Source organism: Salvelinus alpinus, chromosome 20 (assembly GCF_045679555.1).
Source record: "Salvelinus alpinus chromosome 20, SLU_Salpinus.1, whole genome shotgun sequence".
In the NCBI taxonomy this organism is placed as follows: Eukaryota; Metazoa; Chordata; class Actinopteri; order Salmoniformes; family Salmonidae; genus Salvelinus; species Salvelinus alpinus.
Window position 1 is genome coordinate 30,654,665 of NC_092105.1, and position 22,408 is coordinate 30,677,072.

Below are 22,408 nucleotides of genomic sequence, written 5' to 3' on the forward strand. Positions count from 1 at the left end.
AAAAATTCCAATGTTTGTTAGGGCCTGTAAGTAAGCATTTCACTGTAAGGTCTACCTACACCTGTTGTTTTTGGCGCACGTGACAAATAAACTTTGATTTGATTTGACTGGGTGTGATACACCATCCAAAGTGTAATTAATAACTTAATAACCATGCTCAAAAGTATATTCAATGTCAGCTTTTTTTTTTTACCCTTCTACCAATAGGCGCCCTTCTTTGCGAGGCATTGGAAAACCTCCCTGGTCTTTGTGGTTGAATCTGTGTTTGAAATTAACTGCTCAACTGAGGGACCCACCTTACAGATACTTGTATATGTGGGTAACAGAGCAGAGATGAGGTAGTCGTTAAAACATAAAAAATATATATAATTGCACACAGAGTGTCCATGCAACTTATTTAGGCTTCCCATAAAAAGGTGTTAAATACTTATTTACTCAAGACATTTCATTTGTAATATTTTCCCCAAAATAATTCCAATTTGACATTATGGGGTATTGTACGTAGGCCAGTGACACAAAATCTCAATTTAATCCATTTTAAATCCAGGCTGTAACATAACAAAATGTTGAAAAAGTCTCGGGGTGTGAATACTTTCTGAAGGCACTACAGCCCGAGTGGACCCGACCACGGCTCTGCATAGCCTATAGCATATAGGCTATGCAATGCAAATAGTCTGGGTAGCCATTTGATTATTTTATGGCAATAAGGTGAATTTATTGACTTCGAGAGGGCCTAGCCAACATATAAATACCTATTATTTAACCAGAAGAGCAACTTGGCTGATAAACATGTTTTTTTCTGGTCTAGACCCAGACCCGTTAGGGTATTTGTCAGGTCTAGGTCGAGTTGTCCACGGGTCCATTTGGGTTCGGGTCTGATTGTTCTCGTGTCCATTCGGGTCAGGGGTTCTACTTTTTGCACCACTGAAGACCTCTAGTCTATTCCATGCAGGTTCAACGTTATTTCATTGAAATTACATTGGAAACAACATTGATTCAACCAGTGTGTGCCCAGTGGGATTTCTGTCTAGTGTGGTGTCTGCGTGGGGAGTGAGTCACTGTCAAGTGGGTGAGTCTGTCTGTGATGTGTCATAGCAGATAATTGTCTGCACCGCAAATTGCATCCTATTCCATACATAGTGCACTACTTTACCAGGGCCCATAGTGCACTATATAAGCTTGGAATAGGGTGCCATTTGGGACGCAGATCATTGTCTTGTTGAGATGTTATCGGTGTAGTAGCCAAGATGTTGCAGCAGGGCCCTCTCTAATCACTGTGTTCTTTCACTAAACAGGACAGAGCTGTCGATGAGTGTGATGGGAGCAGATCTAAGAGAGGCGGTCCATAGGAGAGGCTCATCCCTCCCTACCTCCTCTCTCCTTCCTTCCCTCCTTCTCTTACCTCCCTCTACTCTATCACCAAAAGTGTCTCTCTCTCCCCTCTCTTATCTCCTTCCCTCCCTCCATCACCTACATTCCCTGTCTCTTACTCTGTCTCTTTCTATCTCTGTGTCTCTATAATATGTGTCTCTAATATGGTCATACATTTGGCAGGAGGTTAGGAAGTGCAGCTCAGTTTCCAACTCGTTTTGTGGGCAGTGTGCACATAGCCTGTCTTCTCTTGAAAGCCAGGTCTGCCTACAGTGGCCTGTCTCAATAGCAAGGCTATGTTCCCTGAGTCTGTACATAGTCAAAGCTTTCCTTAATTTTTTGGTCAGTCACAGTGGTCAGTTATTCTGCAACCTTGTACTCTTTGTCTAGAGTCAAATAGCATTCTAGTTTGCTCTGTTTTTTGTTAATTCTTTCCAATTCTTTTCCAATGTGTCAAGTAATTATCTCATGATTTGGTTGTGTCTAATTCTGTTGCTGTCCAAGTTTTTTTAGCCAGATCATAATTGGTATGGTGAATGTTATGTTCTTTTGATGGTGTAGAAGGCCCTTCTTGCCTTGTCTCTCAGATCGTTCACAGCTTTGTGGAAGTTACCAGTGGCGCTGATGTTTAGGCCGAGGTATGTATAGTTTTCTGTGTGCTTTAGGGCAACAGTGTCTAGAGAGGGAATTTGTATTTGTATCTATCTCTCCTCCCTTTCTCTTTCAACCTTAGTAGCTGTTTCCCTTTCTCCCACCGTCCTCCCACCCTCTATTACCACTCCCTCTCTGTCTCACCTGGCCCCAGTGAGAGGGAGGAGGCAGGAAAGGAAACCATCACTAATTAACATCTCAAACCAGGCAGCCATCTGTGTTGAGACAGTGATTGACTCTGGGATTCCAGTCCCATTCATCAAACTTAAAATAGAAAACACACTCATACACACACACACTTCAACGCCTAAGGTCCTTTCCTGACAATAACTGTGACTGGTTGCGTCCACAATGGCACCCTCTATTGCCTGTATATACTATTTAATGTGGTACAATCAGGGGATACAGGGGTATGAAGGCAACACTGAAGGAGAGGGATCAAACTTAAGAAAATAATCTGTTCCTCTGTATTGTGTAGTGGCTACAAGGTGATCCCCATGGAAATTTGGCTCATGTGCATCCAATCCCTCACCTGCATATTTGCTAGCGTAGCCATAGCCTCAGTAGCAGCCTTCCTCCCTCCGCAGGTCATTTCCATTTAGATAGGCAGGCCGATGCAATGGCAACTTTGTCTGCATCCCAAATGTCACCACTATATAGTGCACTACTTTTGACCAGGCCCACTGGGCTCAGGTCAAAGGTAGTGCGCTATATAGGAGATAGGGTGCCATTTGGGACGCACACTTTCTCTCTCGACAGAAGCTCTCTCTCTCTGAAATACAGCAGCCTCATGGAGGACAGTGTTGATTAGCCTGCTTTGGCTCATCAGTAAGGAAACCTGACGGAAAAACGGTCTTCCATGACAACCTATCATCTGCCCATATAGCCCGTATAGAATGTCACATTAACTGTGATGGCTGATGCAGTTGAACTGAATCAATGAACTGATGTACCTGTAAACGGTGGCTTGAAGGTCACCATTTTAACTGTGATGGCTGCTGCGTTGTTCCACAAAATGAGTGCCTTTTTTGTCCCTTTGCTATTTTAAGTGCAAATATAGCATTTTCAAAGCCTGTTATATTAAATGAAGTGCCCTTCAATATAGACCACATGGAAAATTCAATAAATTAATAATATGTTTAATCCTTTAACTGTGTCTTCTTGAAAAACATCTAGAAGAAAATGTTTTACCTTAAATTCATATTACTAACAACTCAAATAAGAATTTTGAATAGTGTTTTTGCAACTTGATGCATAGCGTTTTTACTCATCTTGTCACGACTTCCACCGAAGATGGCTCCTCTCCCTGTTCGGGCGGTGCTCGGCGGTCGTCGTCGCCGGCCTACTAGCTGCCACCGATCCTTTTTCCTTTTCGTTTGTGTCTGTCTGTTTTTGTTATCACCTGTGTCCTATTAGTTAATTTCGCTGGGTTTATTAACCTCCGCTGCTAGTCTTTGTGTGGGATTATTTTGCTGTGTTTGCTCTGTTAGGGGTGCGTGTTCGCACCACAGGGTTTTTTGTTTCCTCACAGTCGTTGTACCGTTGGTACTGTATTAGGAGTAGAGGTTTCTCCTCCGTGTGTTTCGTGATTTTCCCTGTGTGTGGCGACTTCGTTGGGGTGTGTTTCCCCTCCTGTTGTTGTTGTGTTGGGACTTTATAATAAACGACTGTGCCACTGGGACTTCCTTGCTCTCCTGCTCCTGACTCCTGCACCTACCTCTTCTTAGGAGGCACCTAACACATCTCAACAATATTACAAAAATCACTTTAGGTCTGCTTCAATAGATTTTATATGCATAAAAGCATTGTTGAATGAGGACCGATGTCACATTTTTGTAAATTATGTCCAAACATGAATATTAAATTACATAGAAATATATGCTTTTTCAGGTGGTGTATAGTGCAATGTTCCTCTTACATTTCAAATGATCCAGGTTCTTCCACCATGTCAGACTACATTTTCAGATAATATATGGCAAAGTGCAATTTTTCAACTACTATATAGGCATTATTTTATAGACGACCTTAAGTCTGAATACTGAAGTATTGACCCCATGGGTCATGAAATGTGGTTTAACCAATTTATGTTGCATTTTATCCCATGACTTTGGAGAATGATTTTGAGTTTTCTTACAGCCTTGAGATTGGGCAAAATTAGAGTGCCACAACACTGAACTGCAGAAACCCAAAAGGCTGCACATTATTTTAATTGATGCAGGAGCGCTGGGGGAGTTGACCAATCAAGTTCTAGTAAAGATTTTTTTCATATCCACTTCTAAATCCATTGCCAAAACATGTTCTACCAGCCGGTTGAGAATAGCGTTAAAGTGCTCAAATTCACCATTTTGTCATGTCCCTCTGTGCATCCTCTGTGACTTCTAGGAAGATTATTAACCCATTTAAAGGTTGAGTAAGTAAGAATTTTGTCTACAAATGTAGCCACATTTCTATTATATGTAAGTCATTTATGATTTGGGAATGCCATCATTTAGTTACTTTGTTAAATACTTCTCCCTATTAGCTAAAGTATTATTTTTGTCAAAGCCATTTTAGCTGTCGCAGTAGCTGTTTGGTTCAAACAGATTCACAAATCATGGGAATTTGTCGAGCTATGCAGACATTTTGTCTCCCTCCGAGGCATGTGTTGCCAGGCAACCCCCGTGATCTTGCCTGGGACGGCCTGCTCCCCCCCATTTCCAAAAAGATTAGTCTTTAACCCTATCAGTCCCAAGATCAAGCAAATATTGTTTTTCATTCATCTGACTTTAATTTATAAGTGTTTTACCATTATTTTTAGGACAACCAGGGATACAAGTAGACACAAAACATTTTGACATGAACAGTTGCATTCATGAATTTTATTGACAAATGAAAATAAAAAAGGTCCACCCAATCAAAAACCTGATGAAAATGAATTAAATTGTTTGCTCACATGGAAATTTGTTACAGCACCTATGTGAGCTTATTACAGTATTCTAGACACTATGTACTGGGATTTCCTATGATCTTCTTCCTTCTAACTCTTGTGTAGCTTGTGAGTGTTATAGAGCAAGACGTGTTACATGTGCGTGTTTGTGAGAGTCTCAGCTTTTCATATATAGATTTTAATAGTTTGCTCAAACAGTTCGGACTACAGACGTTTTTGTATAAAGACCCAGCCCCGAGCCCCTTCTAGATCCGCCCTTGTCTCACAAACACCACTCTAGGTCAGCCCTCGTTAATCACACAGACTAATAATAGTTGGTATCTACCGATGCAGAAGAAATGTACAAATCCAATGCTACAAACCAGAAGTCTGTTGCAGCGACCTACATTTGACATTTTAGTCATTTAGCAGACACACTTATCCAGAGCGACTTACAGTTAGTGCATTCATCTTAAGAGAGCTTTGCAAGACAACCACATATTACAGTCGTAGTAAGTCAATTTTTCCACAATGAAGAAGTTTCAGCAAAGTCAGTGCTAGTATTGGGGGGGGGGAGCACTAAGATGCCTTATTTAAGATACCCTTTGAAAAGGTAGGGCTTCAGACGTTTTCGGACATTTACCTATGAATTGATGTTACACCACCATAGTTGGTAAGTGGTATGTTATACAATACAGTTTATAGCCACTCAACCTACAGCTAAGCTACTCAACCTACAGTAAGGCTACTCGACCCTGTTAGTTCTCGAGAGCCTGGGTTTTCCACTGATCCACTAAGTCCCCTGATTGAACTAATGGTTGCACTGATTAAAGGAAACGCTGCCTGGGCAAGCATGAAGAGTGGTGGAGAAACATTCAAGAGTGGTTTTATTGCAGGCCTCTCAGTAAAGCCACCCAGTAGTTAACATTTTGCTGTTGACTTTTATCCTTGATTTTCTCCCCAATCACAGAGGGCACAACAACACATCAAGCATAGCTGAACTGACAAATTGCTTTTTTCCCTCTCTCAAATAGTTTGTCCTGCAGTGACAGATATTTCAAAACAAAATGGATTGCTCAAAAGCATGAAGGGGACTGGGACACCATTTTTGGAACTATCTCTTTTGCCTGGTTTCCCAGACACAAGTAAGCCTAGTCCTGGACCAAAGAAAATCTCAATTAAAAGGGATTTTTAGGACTAGGCTTAATCTGTGTCCGGGAAACCAGCCCTTAAGTTCAAAGCAGCTAGATTCAGGACTCAGGAGTCCATGCTACATGGCTCTACCTGAAACCAAGATAGGTTATCAAACAGGGACAGCCGAAGAACCCTTCATGGTTCTTGGTAGCACCTTTTTTCTGAGTGTAGACACAGGAAGCAAACCAGGAAAGAAATTTAATTGTGAAGGTCAGCTTGAGTCACTATGTCCATATTAACGAGGATGTGCTGGTCCTAACAGTAATAAATATTGACAAAATCGAACCCTGGGAAATAGATTGTTCGTCTCAGGGCAAAAATGTACTGTACTTGATCAGGTTAATTTTTTATAATGTTTTTTCCCCTTCTTTTCCTCTCACACCATTTGTGTGTTTCTACACCGGTGGCCACACACACGTGACATGACACACACACAAACGCCTGCACCTTATTGCAGATCAATGCAGTAGGAATAGGATAGTTTTCCTTTGCCTACTGCATTGTTCTCATTCTCACTCCCCTGCAATCACGCAGAAGTAATGAGGCAGCCTTCCTCTGTCAGCTCCCATGCTGAGCCCCTCCATCACAAAACCCTCTGACACCCAGGGTCAAACGCATCAATGATTCTGACAGTCCTTTTCTTTCATGGGAACCAAATCTCATCCAAGCCAAAATAATGCATGATATATAGGCCTACCCTCCTCCTAGCTCTTGCATCTAGCTCCTAAATAAGACCTTTGGAAACTCAACTTCACATTTACCCCCACCTCTAACTTTACAAACAAAAATAATTGTGGATTGTCTCATAAATACCCCCCAACAATTTAAATCTGACCCCTTGCTTTGCAAAGACCACATTACTATTCAGCTTGCTGTAAACAGTGATAGAGATGGTGCCAGGGCCAGGCAGAACATCTAACCTTACTGTATGGAGAGTAAGGCTTAGCATAAGCCTCTCATCTCAGTGCCTGCTGGTAGTTGAGCTGAGATACCCACCACAGCATGGCTTTACTATTGTAGTATACTTCAGTAGATGACAAACCTGCGTCTACCTCTGGCTAATCATCCCTAGGGGAGGTCCATCTCATATGTCAGGCCTGAAAGGAGAGATGTGAGTGCGAGTGCGATCTTGCTTCAGTGTACATGCGTGTGTCATTGTGCGTGCGTGTGTTTGTGTGTTACATGTGTACAGTAACTATGTCAACAGTCATTAGCAACATGGGATGCAATTCTGAGATTCCTTTTTCAAGCCAGACTTTGGGTTGTTAGGCAAAGCAATGCCGTTGTAGACTACAGTACAGCTTTCACTCATTTATTAATGACACCTTAATAATATTTGATATTTGATTCTTTCAACGCTGTTTCAGTAGAAGGAATCTGCTCTACTCAGTGCTTGTGTTTTTTGTGTTACGTGAACAGCACCATCTCATTTTAGAAATGAAAAATTAGGATTGGAAAGTAGTGTTTATTTCTGTTTTTAATCACAATTCAGATCGAAACTTCTTTATCCAACCTAATCTTTCCCCAAAGTTTCTCTCTCTGGTTGGTGCGATGCCCTGCTCTAATATGACTAAAACCACAGGGAGTCATCCACTTCGCTTCATGATGTAAGCAAGAATATAAATGTTAAACAGTGGGAGTTCTGGATCGGAATCATCAATGGTACCCATAATCTGCATCCCAAATGGCACCCTATTCCCTATATAGTGCCCTGCTTTTGATAGGGCTCAAAAGTAATGCACTATATAGGGAATACAATCCCATGTGGGATGCACAATAGTCTTCTATCCTTCTCCCAGCAAGCCTCTCCTATAAATCAATAACCTGTGCTGTCTGTCATCATCGTGATAGACTACTTCACACAGAACACAGGGGCGAGCACATGCTTTAGGCTGCTTACCAAATGGCTCCATATTCCCTTCATAATCCACTAAATAGAATAGGGTGCAATTTGGGATGCATTCCTTACTCAGGTTTAGGGACTATATTCCATCACGTTTGTCTTTTGTCCCTGCAATATATTAGGAGCACTGCAATGAGATGCATAATGAATGCCTTGGTCTCTCCAGGCTCCTGTGTGGTGTTGACTGACTGTGGAAGAATTATCACTTTGGACTTCGACAACGTTCATTTCCCCATCTATGTTAAGCCCCTACCTCCTGCCTGAATGGCCTGCCTGCTTCCTATTTTGGGAAATCAAAATGCACCTGTGTTATGTACGCACTGTTGGAGAATATAGAACAGAGGTGAATCAGGTGGATTTCATTTTGTTTTGGTTGGTCTGATGTGTTTGTGTTGTAATTTAAGATGTCAAGTGAATAGTATTTGGCTCCTCTTATTCAACCAATATTCCATCCACCAGCTGTGCAGAATCCAACTGTGCAGAATAATACAAAAATGAATTTCTACGTCAATAGCTTTCTGTCGCTCTGTAACAATAACGCAAACACTCTTTTAGAGATGGAAACAGTGTGATAGAATTTAGGAGGAAGAAGAAAGATGGGCAGGTGGCCAAATATCACATCAAAGCAATTCTGTACCTCTTTCAGATTGGAAGTTATTGAAAATAAAGCCAAAAGTGAATAGAAGAAATTCTAAAACAATTGATATTAGTCCTGCTTCTTACAGTGACACATGACATATTTCTCATGTGAGTGGAGTTCCAAACAGTGTTTAGAAAATGAAGCCTGTGTTAACAGGCAGCACAACTTTTCACACCTGAATATCAGTAACTTTGTTGCTGCTCTGTTGTAAAAGAGTCATGCCTGTCTTTTTAATAGAGGGAGGATTGTGTCTTTCATAAGTAGATGAAGTGTGTCTATTCTACTGCACCTGTAAGAAGCTAGCATTATAAATGTATCTAAGGTACAGTATCAATGTAAGGGTAACAAAGTGTCAAGACCACAGTTAGTCATCTGAGGGGTTTTCTTCACTGGCTAAAGAACCGTTGACATCTTGTATGAATACAGTACATCTCTATTATGCAGTATGAATACAGTATTACTCTTAAAGAATGACAGCTTTATCAAGAAACGGTGGTGCATTGATGACTGAACTACCTCCTTGTAGCAACTTTTCTTAAGCCTATGCATGTCCCTCTTCATCTTGATTTATTTTTATTCTAACAATTAAACTAGCCGTAGGTTATCGCCTACCTCAGCTTGAGGGATTCTGTCACGAGGCATAAGTCATTTTCCTTTTATCACACATTGAACTTGCCTTTTTAGCAATAACTGTTTTTTCGATAATTTCAACAATAACTCATATTGTAATTAATATTGTAGTTTTCCACACTGAGTCAATTACTCTTTACCTATATTACACATCTCTCCATCACCTAAACTTAAAATATACTGTGTAGATATTACAGTATATCCACCAGCTCCCAGGAGAGGTACGGTGGTGCGGTGCCAATTTGAAGGATTCCAGCTTATAGTTTGCAATTTTATAAAGGTTATGGACGGAGCAGCTGCATTTATGTGCAGAATAGTCACAAATATGGCATTGCTCTAAAGGTTACAAAACAAAAAGGCAGGCATTAACTCCATAAACCTCTGCAAATAAAGGCATTCCTTCAGAATAGGTACTTTTCTCCTGCAGGGGAGAACCATTTTCTATCTGAATCATAAAAAAGGCAGCCACATAGCCTGCATAAAAATAATGCATTGAAGACAAAATAAAATATCAGAACAGCCTCAATCCTTTGGTGCATTAACTCTACAAAGTGTTGAAAGTGTTCCACAGGGATGCTGGCCAATGTTGACTACAATGTTTCCCACAGTTGTGTCAAGTTGACTGGCTGTCCTTTGAGTGGTGGACCATTCTTGATACACAAGGGAAACTGTTGAGCGTGAAAAACCCAGCACTATTGCAGTTCTTGACACAAACCGGTGCGCCTGGAACCTACTACCGTACCCCTTTCAAAGGCACTTAAATATTTTGTCTTGCCCATTCAACCGCTGAATGGCACACATACACTATCCATGTCTCAATTGTCTCAAGGCTTTAAAATCCTCCCCTTCATAGCTTTCACCTGGATTCACCTGGTCAGTCTATGTCATGGAAAGAGCAGGTGTTCTTAATGTTTTGTACACTCATTGTATATGCTGAACTAAGCCATAGTTTGATCTGTGCACTCTTTGGTTGTTATAGGCCCCATGCATTCTAGCCATGCTTCCTTCATCCTTGTTGAACTGAATCCATATTAATGGAATGCTTACATGTGCAGAACTCTGAGAACTACTACCATAAAAGGGTTCTGGAACTGGTGTAGCATGACATGATTACCCAGCTAGCACATTTGATTCCTTGGAAATTGTGGGAATGTATGTTTCTGGTTTCACATTGGTTGTGGGAACAAAGCCATACGTTTCCTGACCTGTAAAATATAATATTTTTTCTGAGAACAGAAGTGAAAATGTAAACCTGTTCTGGGAACATTTATTTTTAGGTTGCAGGGAGGTTCTGAGAACTTTTTGGTTCCTTGAAAGTTTTCCTGTGAGGTTTTATTAACACTCCGAGAAGGGAAAGGTTATTTTGAGGTTTTTGAATAACTTCCTTAAAACTTTCGCTGAATGTTTCAATGGGACTTTTAATAACACTGCTAGTTTATTTTGGGTTAACGTTTTTTAACTCCAAGCACATGAAAATTAATTCCCTTAGGCACAATTTTATTTATTGTGACAGGGCATCAGTGAGATTCGAACCAATAGTCTTCTGTTCTCTAGCAGCGGAATTAGTCCACTGCGCCAGGATGGAGCTAGCATGGCATGTTTTGTTATGCATTCAAATGTATTTTATACAATAGACAGGTTGGTTGTTTAGCAACAAAACTGACGTGTTGGAAACTATGGAACAAAACAGACAGGGTTGGCTTAGATTGTTGACAACATGTAAACTATATTTAGTCTCCAAATGTTTGTTGAAAACAAATACATTTCCACAATGAGCACTTCTTGTCTCTCAAATACATTGTTACAGTTGTTGGTTAGCTAGTTAGCGAATTTGAGCCATAATAGCATTGACATGAAATCAGTCAAAACATCTCAAAACAAGACATGGTATTAAGAACAAGATAATACTAGATGAAACAAGCCACCTATTATTCCCCACATGGTTGCAAAGCTATTTGACTGCTCAGAATCATAACAAAGTACGGCTTTCGGCCACATTGATGCGCGCTCATCATTGTCGTGACATTGTCAACCAAACCTGTCTATTCAAACGGACCCCATTTCAAAGGAATCAAACTCTCATTAAGATCGGGTGTGGCCAATTAGTGGGCTGGCCAACACACCTGAACACACTTAACAAGATGGAGGATAGAGAGAGTTTTGTTGATGCTGAGAACATTAAAGAACATTCTTAGATCATTCCCAAGTTACTAAAGTTTTCTTGTGGTTTTAAATACATTTTCTTAATTTTTTGTGCTAAATTTGAGAAACTGACTAAATAAAACCATGAGGTTTTATTGTAGGAAACGTAATGCTAAAGTACTGAAATTCCCACAGAAGAACGTTGTTTCTTAAAATTCTCTGAACTATTTGAGCACATTCCCAAGGTCAAACCAGTTGGAGAATGTTCCTAGAACATGACGACCAAAATTAAATGTAAGCATGTTCAAACTTTTAGGAAACGTTCTGTTAAATTAATGAAATACCAAGAAAGTAATGATTTTTTTGTCAAGTTCCTTAAACTTGACAAATGTGTTGAGAATGTTCCAAAGCCAAGCATCTACCCTGCACAATTTCCAGAAAGTTGTGGGAAGATTGTATGCAAAATAACCATAGGACAACCATGCTCTCACCAAGCTCTAAGAGACATGCTTCGTTAGCATATGGACACAGCAAGTCCATCCTGTATAGACACATACATTAACCGTTTCATCTTCGACTTTAAAAAGAAAGAAAATGAATAAGTCCTTTGTGAGGAGGAAAGTTGTGCAGCACTGTCCCCACTACATCAAATGAGATGGGAAACCACACAGGAAAAAGGCAGAGCATTGAAGTGGAGGATGTATACATTTTTAAACCATTGGCCAGGCCCCATATATTCATTGATGTCACTCCAGGAGCTTACTTTAGAAAAATAAGATGTTTTATTCAAAGAAGAGAGGGAAGTTTTGCTTCTCTAGTCACAACGCCATTACAGGGGGCCAAACTGATGAGTGGAAGTAAAGCTGGTAGAGTCTGTTACATCTTTAATATCACTCTCCGTCTTTCTTAAGATGTGGCATCTATTCCTTTTGTACCGGCGCCAGTTTCTCTGAGGACAAAAAAACGACACTTTCTCCCTAGCACCTGCTGTGACATAATATACTGAACAAAAATATAAACGCAACAATTTCAAAGATTTTACTGAGTTACAGTTCATATAAAGAAATCAGTCAATTGAAATAAATGCATTAGGCCTAAATCTATGGATTTCACATGACTGGGAAGGGGTGAAACCATGTGTGGGCCTTGGAGGGCATAGGCCCACCCACTGGGAGGCAGGCCCAGCCAATCAGAATCCGTTTTCCCCCATCTGTCAGGTGGATGGATTTTCTTGGCGAAGGAGAAATGCTCACTAACACGGATGCAAACAAATTTTTACAAAAACATTAGAGAAATAAGCTTTTTGTGCGTATGGAACATTTCTGAGATGTTTTATTTCAGCTCATGAAACATGGGACCAACACTTTACATGTTGTGTTTATATTTTTGTTCAGTGTACATACAGTGCATTCGAAAAGTATTCAGACCCCTTCACTTTTTCCGTATTTTGCTACATTACAGCCTTATTCTAAGATTGATTAAATTGTTCAACCTACACACAATACCCCATAATGACAAATCAAAAACAGTTTTTAAGACATTTTTGCACATTTATAAAGAATTTACATAAGTATTCTGACCCTTTAGTCAGTACTTTGTTGAATCCCCTTTGGCAGCGATTACAGCCTCAAGTCTTCTTGGGTATGATGCTACAAGCTTGGCACACCTGTTTTTGTTTAAAAAAGTCCAGCGGTCTGATTGCTTTCCAAATGCACTGTATAGGCCTTCTGTGTGGGAATCTTTGAGTGACTAAGATCACGGTTGGATACTTTCATTGTCAGTCTCATTGGTGAAGTGTTCATTACATCCTTATGTATTGGAAGTCTCTGCCATGGATGAAATCTATTATGTTGATTGAAGGGATTCTAGAAGGGGCTACACATGACAGCTTTCTTAATAACCCATTATTTTTTATTTATTTTACCTTTATTTAACTAGGCAAGTCAGTTAAGAACAAATTCTCAATGACGGCCTAGGAACAGTGGGTTAACTGCCTGTTCAGGGGCAGATCGACAGATTTGTACCTTGTCAGCTCGGGGATTTTAACTTGCAACCTTTCGGTTACTAGTCCAACACTCTACCCTGCCGCTCCATTACTGTAACAATGTATGGTTTGCACACACGCACACGCACACACACAACTCTAATGGAATACAAACATTAACGTAATAACTCACTTATGTATGTTGGTCTCTTGGAATGACATCATTTTAGACATCGTCAGGTATTGTCGAAAGAGTGTAAAACTGCCAACACATTTCCATGATTTCATGACAGAATGATTAGAGTCCTAGCTGGCAGATCAACCCAACCCCCCACTTGTGTGTACTTACACATATACATGTGTATATATTGACATGACAGCCCAAACTACAAAGGATTTTATATGCATGTGTTTTATGAAGTCACGGTGTGCTTGTTTTAATGCACATCCTCTGCATGGTGTAGTCCAACCGACCATCAACTACAGCAGATAAATCAGAGCTTGTAGGGTGCTTGCTGGGGCACTGACAGTGTCCGTGTGCATGCATGTGTGTGCTTGCTGAGGCACCCTCACTGCCAGAGACAGAACTGTTTGATTCCAAACACATTCACCCAGCTTACAACCCTCGACAGTTATTCTAATTCAAATCCCTCATCTCATGGTTGAGGAAACGCTACAAGGCTTTAGACATCTTTATTTGGCTGAGTCAAGCCTTTGCCTTCTTTTGTGCTGCTGATAAGGCATGGTGCCCTCCCTGTTTCAGGAATACGTTTTTATTTTACCTTTATATAGCTAGACAAGTCAGTTAAGAACAAATTCTTATTTACAATGACGGCCTACCCCGGCCAAACCTGGATGACGCTGGGCCAATTGTGCGCCGCCCTATGGGACTCCCAATCACGGCCGGTTGTGATACAGCCTAGAATCGAACCAGGGTCTGTAGTGACACCTCTAGCACAGATGCAGTGCCTTAGACCGCTGCACCACTCAGGAGCCCAGCAAAACATTGAACAATTGGAGGTTTTAGTAACATTTTATCACTTTCTTTTCTGGGGTAAGTTAATCAACTATAGCAGTACAGAGTATTTATCTAAAGTGTGCCTGTAATTACTTATGTTCCCTAGATTAGTTCTTAGTTTATGTATTGGTGCCAGTAGGCCCATTTGACACATCAACATACTTGAATCTAGTGATGCATTGCCAATCCCTCATGACAATGTTCACAGACAGTTCTTCATACAGAATATGTTCTGTAGCCATCAGCAGAGCAACAGAACTGACTCAAGCATGTTCCATATGTCTACTAATATCATAGAGGCACATACTGTAGTAGGCCTATAGAAGGGCATATACAGTGGCTTCAGAAAGTATTCATACCCCTTGACTTATTTGACATTATGTTGTGTTACAGCCTGAATTCAAAATTGATCCAATATCTTTTTTCTCTCACTCATCTACACACACTACCTCATAATGACGAAGTGAAAACATGTTTTTGGAAATGTTTGCTAATTTATTGAAAATGAAAATGAAATACAGAAATATGTAATTTACATAAATATTCATACCCCTGAATCAATACATGTTAGAATAACTTTTGGCAGCGATTACAGCTGTGAGTCTCTAAGAGCTTTGCACACCTGGATTGTACAATATTTGCACATTATTATTTTTGAAATTCTTCAAGATCTGTCATGCTTGCTGTTGATCATTGCTAGATAGCCATTTTCAGGTTTTGCCATACATTTTCAAGCCAATTTAAGTCAAAACTATAATTACGCCACTCAGGAACATTCAATGTTGTCTTGGTAAGTGACTCCAGTGTATATTTGGCCTTGTGTTTTAGGTTATTGTCTTGCTGAAAGGTTCATTTGTTTCCCAGTGTTTGTTGGAAAGCAGACTGAACCAGGTTTTCCTCTAGGATTTTGCCTGTGCATAGCTCTAATCCGGGGTTTTCCCCCTAAAAAGGTCCCTAGTCCTTGTCGATGACAAGCATACTCATAACATGATGGAGCCAGCACCATGCTTGAAAATATGAAGAGTGATACTCGGTGATGTGTTGTGTTGGATTTGCCCCACACATAACATTTTGTATTCTGTTGCAGTTTTACTTTAATGCCTTATTGCAAAAAGGTTGCATGTCTTGGAATATTTGTATTCTGTACAGGCTTCCTTCTTTTCACTCTGTCAATTAGGTTAGTATTGTGGAGTAACTACAATGTTGTTGATCCATCTTCAGTTTTCTCCTATAACAGCCGTTAAACTATGTAACTGTTTTAAAGTCACAATTGGTCTCATGGTGAAATCCCTGAGCAGTTTCCTTCCTTTCTGGCAATGAGTTAGGAAGGAGGCCTGTATCTTTGTAGTGACTGGGTGTATTGATACGCCATCCAAAGTGTAATTAATAACTTCACCATGCTCAAAGGGATATTCAATGTCTGCTTTTTTATTTTTTATCCATCTCCCAATAGTTGCCATTCTCTGCGAGGCATTGGAAAACCTCACTGGTCTTTGTGGTTGAATCTGTGTTTGAAATTCACTGCTCGACTGAGGGACAGATAATTGTATGTGTGTGGTACAGGGATGAGGTAGTCATTCAAAAATCATGTTAAACACTGTTATTGCACACAGAGTGAGTGCATGTAACTTATGTAACTTGTTAAGCAAATGAAATGTTTAGGCTTATTTAGGCATGCAATAACAAAGGGGTTGAATACCTTTTGACTCAAGACATGTCAGCTTTTCATTTTTAATTAATTTGTAAACTTTTCCAAAAACATCATTCCACTTTGACATCATGGGGTATTGTGTGTAGGCCAGTGACACAACATCTCAATTAAATCGATTAAAATGCAGGCTGTAACACAACAAAACGTGGAAAAAGTCAAGTGGTGTGAATTCTTCCTGAAGGCAGAGTACCTGACTGGAGCGTCAACAGGGAATAGGTTGTAGTTCCCCTCACAGGCCAGAAAAGTGTTAATAAACATGCCAAATTGCACTAATATTGTCCCGATGATATCATAAAAATTGTCAAATTTCCATGACTGGTAAGATAACAGTTCACCTGCACCGTATCCTGTACATCTCTTTATTGGTATATTGTTGTTGTACATACAAATACTTTATTTCACTCTTGTAACCCTGTACCAAGGACATGTTCTATTCAACATGCAAAAGCAGATTTTCTGTATCTTTCTTATTGCATAATTTTCTACATCACGTTCTATAGCAGGGGTAGGCAACCCTGGTCCTGGAGTGCCGCAGGCACTTCATGTTTTTGATTTAACTGACCTGGAAGACCAGGTGTGTTGAATTTAGTCAATCACTGAACTTATCAATTAGCTCAGTTGGTCAGGTGTGGTGCCTAGTTGGATCAAAATCCTACAGTACCTGCAGCTCTCCAGGAACAGTTTTACCTACCCCTGTCTTATACCATCATGTTAAGGTCAGAGGTCATAGTGAACCTGTTTTAATTGGAATCATGTTTGACCTGTTTACTTAGCCGTGTGCAGGCATGCATGTAGCTGAGCTACACAAGGTGTGTTACAGTACTATATGTATTTGCTGCTGAAAGCCACAACTTAAACATGCACACACATTCACTTTGCCAATACATGCCTGTTAACAAAGTTATTTCTGTTATTCAGTTATGTAACTTGACATCTAGTTTATACTGAGGCAAACAGGCTGTACATTTTGAAATCTCATCTAAGCATTTTTCTGTTTTCAAATTATTGAAATGGTTTATGGAAAGACAACCCAACACAACGACCTTTCCCGAATATTTACTTGAACAGATTTATCAGCGGCAAAAATTATTTTTAAATGGATGATAAACTCTCCATATAACACTTTCTCTAATTGTAAAACATATTTCTTAATTTATCTCCAAAAGGCTACTCTTGCGACAGAATCAAAGTCACTCTTCACTTAGACAGTTCAAGATATGTATTATATGCATAGTTGTTCGGTTAAAAGCTGAAAAACATGATTGATTTACTGACTTAATGCTATTTTAAACATCACACAAGCAGTGCTGGTAATTAACAATACTGATATCTCTCCTCTGCACATTAATTGTTTTCTGTCTTTGTTTGATAAAGGGTATTTGATATTGCTCATTTAATCAGAACAGATATCTCCTGTCCTTCAGAGTTGCCGAATGGCAGCCCCAAAGCTCCTCAGAATTTGTCAATCAGGGTTAAAACTGTCAGATAAACTAACATCACATTATACAGGTACCTTAGTCTAACTAACATGTGTGCAATTGTACTTGTGGGTGGAAACTGTGTAAGTGACTCCACAGGGAACACATTTCTGCCATGTTCTAGACACAGAAATAATGATTGAAGAATTAGCTAGTAACTGTCAAGATATTACTGAAATAACTCTGAAACATTCATATTAAGCTCTAGATGCCTCTAAAGTCTATCAAATACTTCAAACAACCGCCAAACAATCTCAAATTACCACAATTGTCCTGTTTTTGTAGTAATTTCATTCTGGAATTCTATTTTTTGGTGATCTCAATTATTGTTATTCTACCACTGAGAATGTACACTACATTACCAAACGTAGGTGGACACTTTCTCATCGAACATCTCATTCCAAAATCATGGGCATTCATATGGAGTTAGTCCCCCCTTTGCTGCTATAAAAGCCTCCACTCTTCTGGGAAGGCTTTCCACTAGATGTTGGAACATTGCTGCGGGGACTTGCATCCATTCAGCCACAAGAACATTAGGGAGGTTGGGAACTCAGTGTTGGGCGATTAGGCCTGGCTCGCAGTCGGCGTTCCAATTCACCCCAAAGGTGTTCGATGGTACGGCAACTGCACCGCCCACAACCGCAGGGCTCTCCAGATGGTGGTGCGGTCTGCACAACGCATCACAGAGGGCAAACGACCTGCCCTCTAGGACACCTACAGCACCCAATGTCACAAGGACAACAACCACCTGAGCCACTGCCTGTTCACCCAGCTACCATCCAGAAGGCAAGGTCAGTACAGGTGCATCAAAACCGGAACCGAGAGACTGAAAAACAGCTTCTATCTCAAGGCCATCAGACTGTTAAATAGCCATCACTAGCACAGAGAGGCTGCTGCCTACATACAGACTTGAAATCATTGCCCACTTTAATAATGTCACTTTAATAATGTTTACATATCTTGCATTACTCATCTCATATGTCTACACTGTATTCTATACTATCTACTGTATCTTAGTCTATGTCGCTCTGACATTGCTCGTCCATATATTTATATATTCTTCATTCTATTCCTTTACTAAGATTTGTGTGCATTAGATATTTGTTGTGAAATTGTAAGATATTACTTGTTAGATATTGCTGCGCTGTCGGAACTAGAAGCACAAGCATTTTGCTACACCCGCAATAACATCTGCTAAACACGTGTATGTGACCAATAAAATTTGATTTGATTTTGGGGTTGAGGTCAGGGCTCTGTGCAGGCTTGTCAAGTTCTTCCACACCGATCTCAACAAACCATTTTTGTATGGACTTCGCTTTGTCATGCTGAAACAGGAAAGGGCCTTCCCCAAACTGTTGCCACAAAGTTGGAAGCACAGAATTGTCTTGAATGTCATTGTATGCTGTAGTTTTAAGATTTCCCTTCACTGGAGCTAAGGGGCCTAGCCCGAACCATTATTCCTCCACCAAAATTTACAGTTGGCACTATGCATTCGGGCAGGTAGCGTTATCCTGGCATCCGACAAACACAGATTTGTCTGTCGGACTGCCAGATGGTGAAGCGTCACTCCAGAAAATGCGTTTCCACTGTTCCAGAGTCCAATGTCGGCAAACCTTTACACCACTCCAGACGACGCTTGGCATTGCGTATGATGATCTTAGGTTTGTGTGCGGCTGCTCAGCCATGGAAACTCATTTCATAAAGCTCCCGACAAACCGTTCTTGTTGCAACCGAGGACAAGCAATTTTTATGCGCTATGCGCTTCAGCACTTGGCCGGTCCCGTTCTGTGAGCTTGTGTGGCCTACCACTTTGTGGCTGAGTCTTTGTTGCTCCTAGACCTTTCCACTTCACAATAACTCCACTTACAGTTGACTGGGGCAGCTTTGATGAACTGACTTGTTGGAAAGTTGGCATCCTATAACGGTGCCATGTTGAAAATCACTGAGCTCTTCAGCAAGGCCATTCTAAGGCCAATGTTTGTTTATGGAGGTTGCATGGCGGTGTGTTAGATTTTATACACCTGTCAGCAATGGGTGTGGCTGAAATAGCCCGAATCCACTAATTTGAAGGGGTGTCCACATACTTTTGTATATATAGTGTATGTTGTGTTGAATTGTGATTGAATACTTGTCTGTGATGACGTTAATCTATGATAACGAGCTGTTATGTCTGTTGACATAAACAGTATTGAACGCAAAGACATGGACGTTTGTCTCAGAACAATCTCTTATGGAGTTGCTTCAGAGTTATGAATAAAGCCTATATTTTTGTATGATATCTGACTGGTTATTCCATGCTCCACTCCCAGATAGAAATAACCTGTGATATGTTTAGGTTCGTCCCAAGGACCGAAAAAAATCATCACTCATTAGCACTCCTCTCTTTCTCTTGGAGGGAGGCTGTCTGCTTAGCTGATCTGGATCGGAAGGGCAAAGGGGTTATTCATGCCTCTAACCCGACCCTTTATATCATCAGCAGCAGCACACTGGTTTAACAGAATGGGGGCTGGAATTACAGAACTAAGAACATTCAATTGTAACTCAACTTCAAGGGAAGAAAAGATGTGGCGGAATCCCCTGGAGAACAACAGGACTACATGGCAGCGCATTGGCAGTGATAAACCACACTGATAACTTACAAATATAATGAAAGTTTTGGATCTCTCCAGAATGTTTTTAACGAGTCTCCCTGGAGTGTGGCTTGATGAACTGTGTAACTCTGGAATGGGAAGAGCGGGAAGGGGGGGGGGGAGAAATATACGGCTGGTTAGTTCTACAAGGCGCACTCTGCTTTAATTTACTCACTTATGCACCAATGGCTCTGGGGACATAGGCAGGCTGTGGAGGCACACAGAAAGCCTTTACAAAACTGTTTGTTTTTGCAAAGAATTGTTGAGTAGAAAGAATACATGTAATATTAAATAACCCACAGGGAGTTCCCATGTTACATTACAGATATTGGTAAAAACCCACCCAAACATACACTACATGACCAAAACTATGTGGACACATGCTCATCGAACATCTCATTCCAAAATGGGCATTAATATGGAGTTGGTCCCCCCTTTGCTGCTATAACAGCCTCCACTCTTCTGGGAAGGCTTTCCACTAGATGTTGGAACATTGCTGCGGGTACTTGCTTCCATTCAGCCACAAGAGTATTAGTGAGGTCGAGCACTGATGTTGGGTGATTAGGCCTGGCTTGCATTCAGCGTTCTAATTTATCCCAAAGGTGTTTGATGGGGTTGAGGTCAGGGCTCTGTGCAGGCTTGTCAAGTTCTTCCACATTGATCTCGACAAGCCATTTCTGTATGGATCTCGCTTTGTGAGAGGGGGCATTGTCATGCTGAAACAGGAAAGGGCCTTCCCAAAACTGTTGCCACAAATTTGGAGCAGAGAATCGTCTAGAATGTCATTGTATGCTGTAGGGTTGAGATTTCCCTTCACTGGAACTAACCAATTCTTTCTTTGGCCGCCTCTCCTTCCAGTTCTCTGCTGCCAATGACTGGAATGAACTACAAAAATCTCTGAAACTGGAAACACTTACATTATCTCCCTCACTAGCTTTAAGCACCAGCTGTCAGAGCAGCTCACAGATTACTGCACCTGTACATAGCCCATCTATAATTTAGCCCAAACAACTACCTCTCCCCCTACTTTATTTATTTATTTATTTATTTTGCTCCTTTGCACCCCATTATTTCTATCTCTACTTTGCACATTCTTCCACTGCAAATCTACCATTCCAGTGTTTTACTTGCTATATTGTATTTACTTCGCCACCATGGCATTTTTTTTGCCTTTACCTCCCTTATCTCACCTCATTTGCTCACATTGTATATAGACTTATTTTTCTACTGTATTATTGACTGTATGTTTGTTTTACTCCATGTGTAACTCTGTGTTGTTGTATGTGTCGAACTGCTTTGCTTTATCTTGGCCAGGTCGCAATTGTAAATGAGAACTTGTTCTCAACTTGCCTACCTGGTTAAATAAAGGTGAAAAAAAGGGGCCTAGCCCGAACCATGAAAAACAGCCCCAGACTATTATTCCTCCTCCACAAAAAAGTACAGTTAGCACTATGCACTTGGGCAGGTAACGTTCTCCCGACCTCCGCCAAACCCAGATTTGTCTGTCGGACTGCCTGATGGTGAAGCGTGATTCATCACTCCAGAGAATGCATTTCCACTGCTCCAGAGTCCAAAGGCACCGACCTTTACACCACTCCAGCCGACGCTTGGCATTGTGCATATTGATCTTAGGCTTATGTACAGCTGCTCAGCCATGGAAACCCATTTCATGAAGCTCCCAACGAACAGTTCTTGAGCTGATGTTGCTTCCAGAGGCAGTTCGGAACTCGGTAGTGATTTTTATGCGCTAAGCACTTAGGCACTCGGCGGTCATGTTCTATGAGCTTGTGCGGCCCACCATTTTGTGGCTGAGCCACTGTTGCTCCTAGACGTTTTCACTTCACAAAACCAGCACTTACAGTTGACCGGGGCAGCTCTAGCATGGCAGAAATTTGACTAAATTACTTGTTGGAAAGGTGGCATCCGATGACGGTGCCACGTTGAAAGTCACTGAGCTCTTCAGGACGGGCCATTCTACTGCCAATGTTTGTCTATGGAGACTGCAGACTGTTTTTGTGTACTTTTACCCTTTTTCTCCCCAATTTCATATCCAATTGGTAGTTACAGACTTGTCCCATCGCTGCAACTCCCCTACGGACTCAGGAGTGACGAAGGTCAAAACATGACCCTGACAAGCCGCATTTCTTCTTG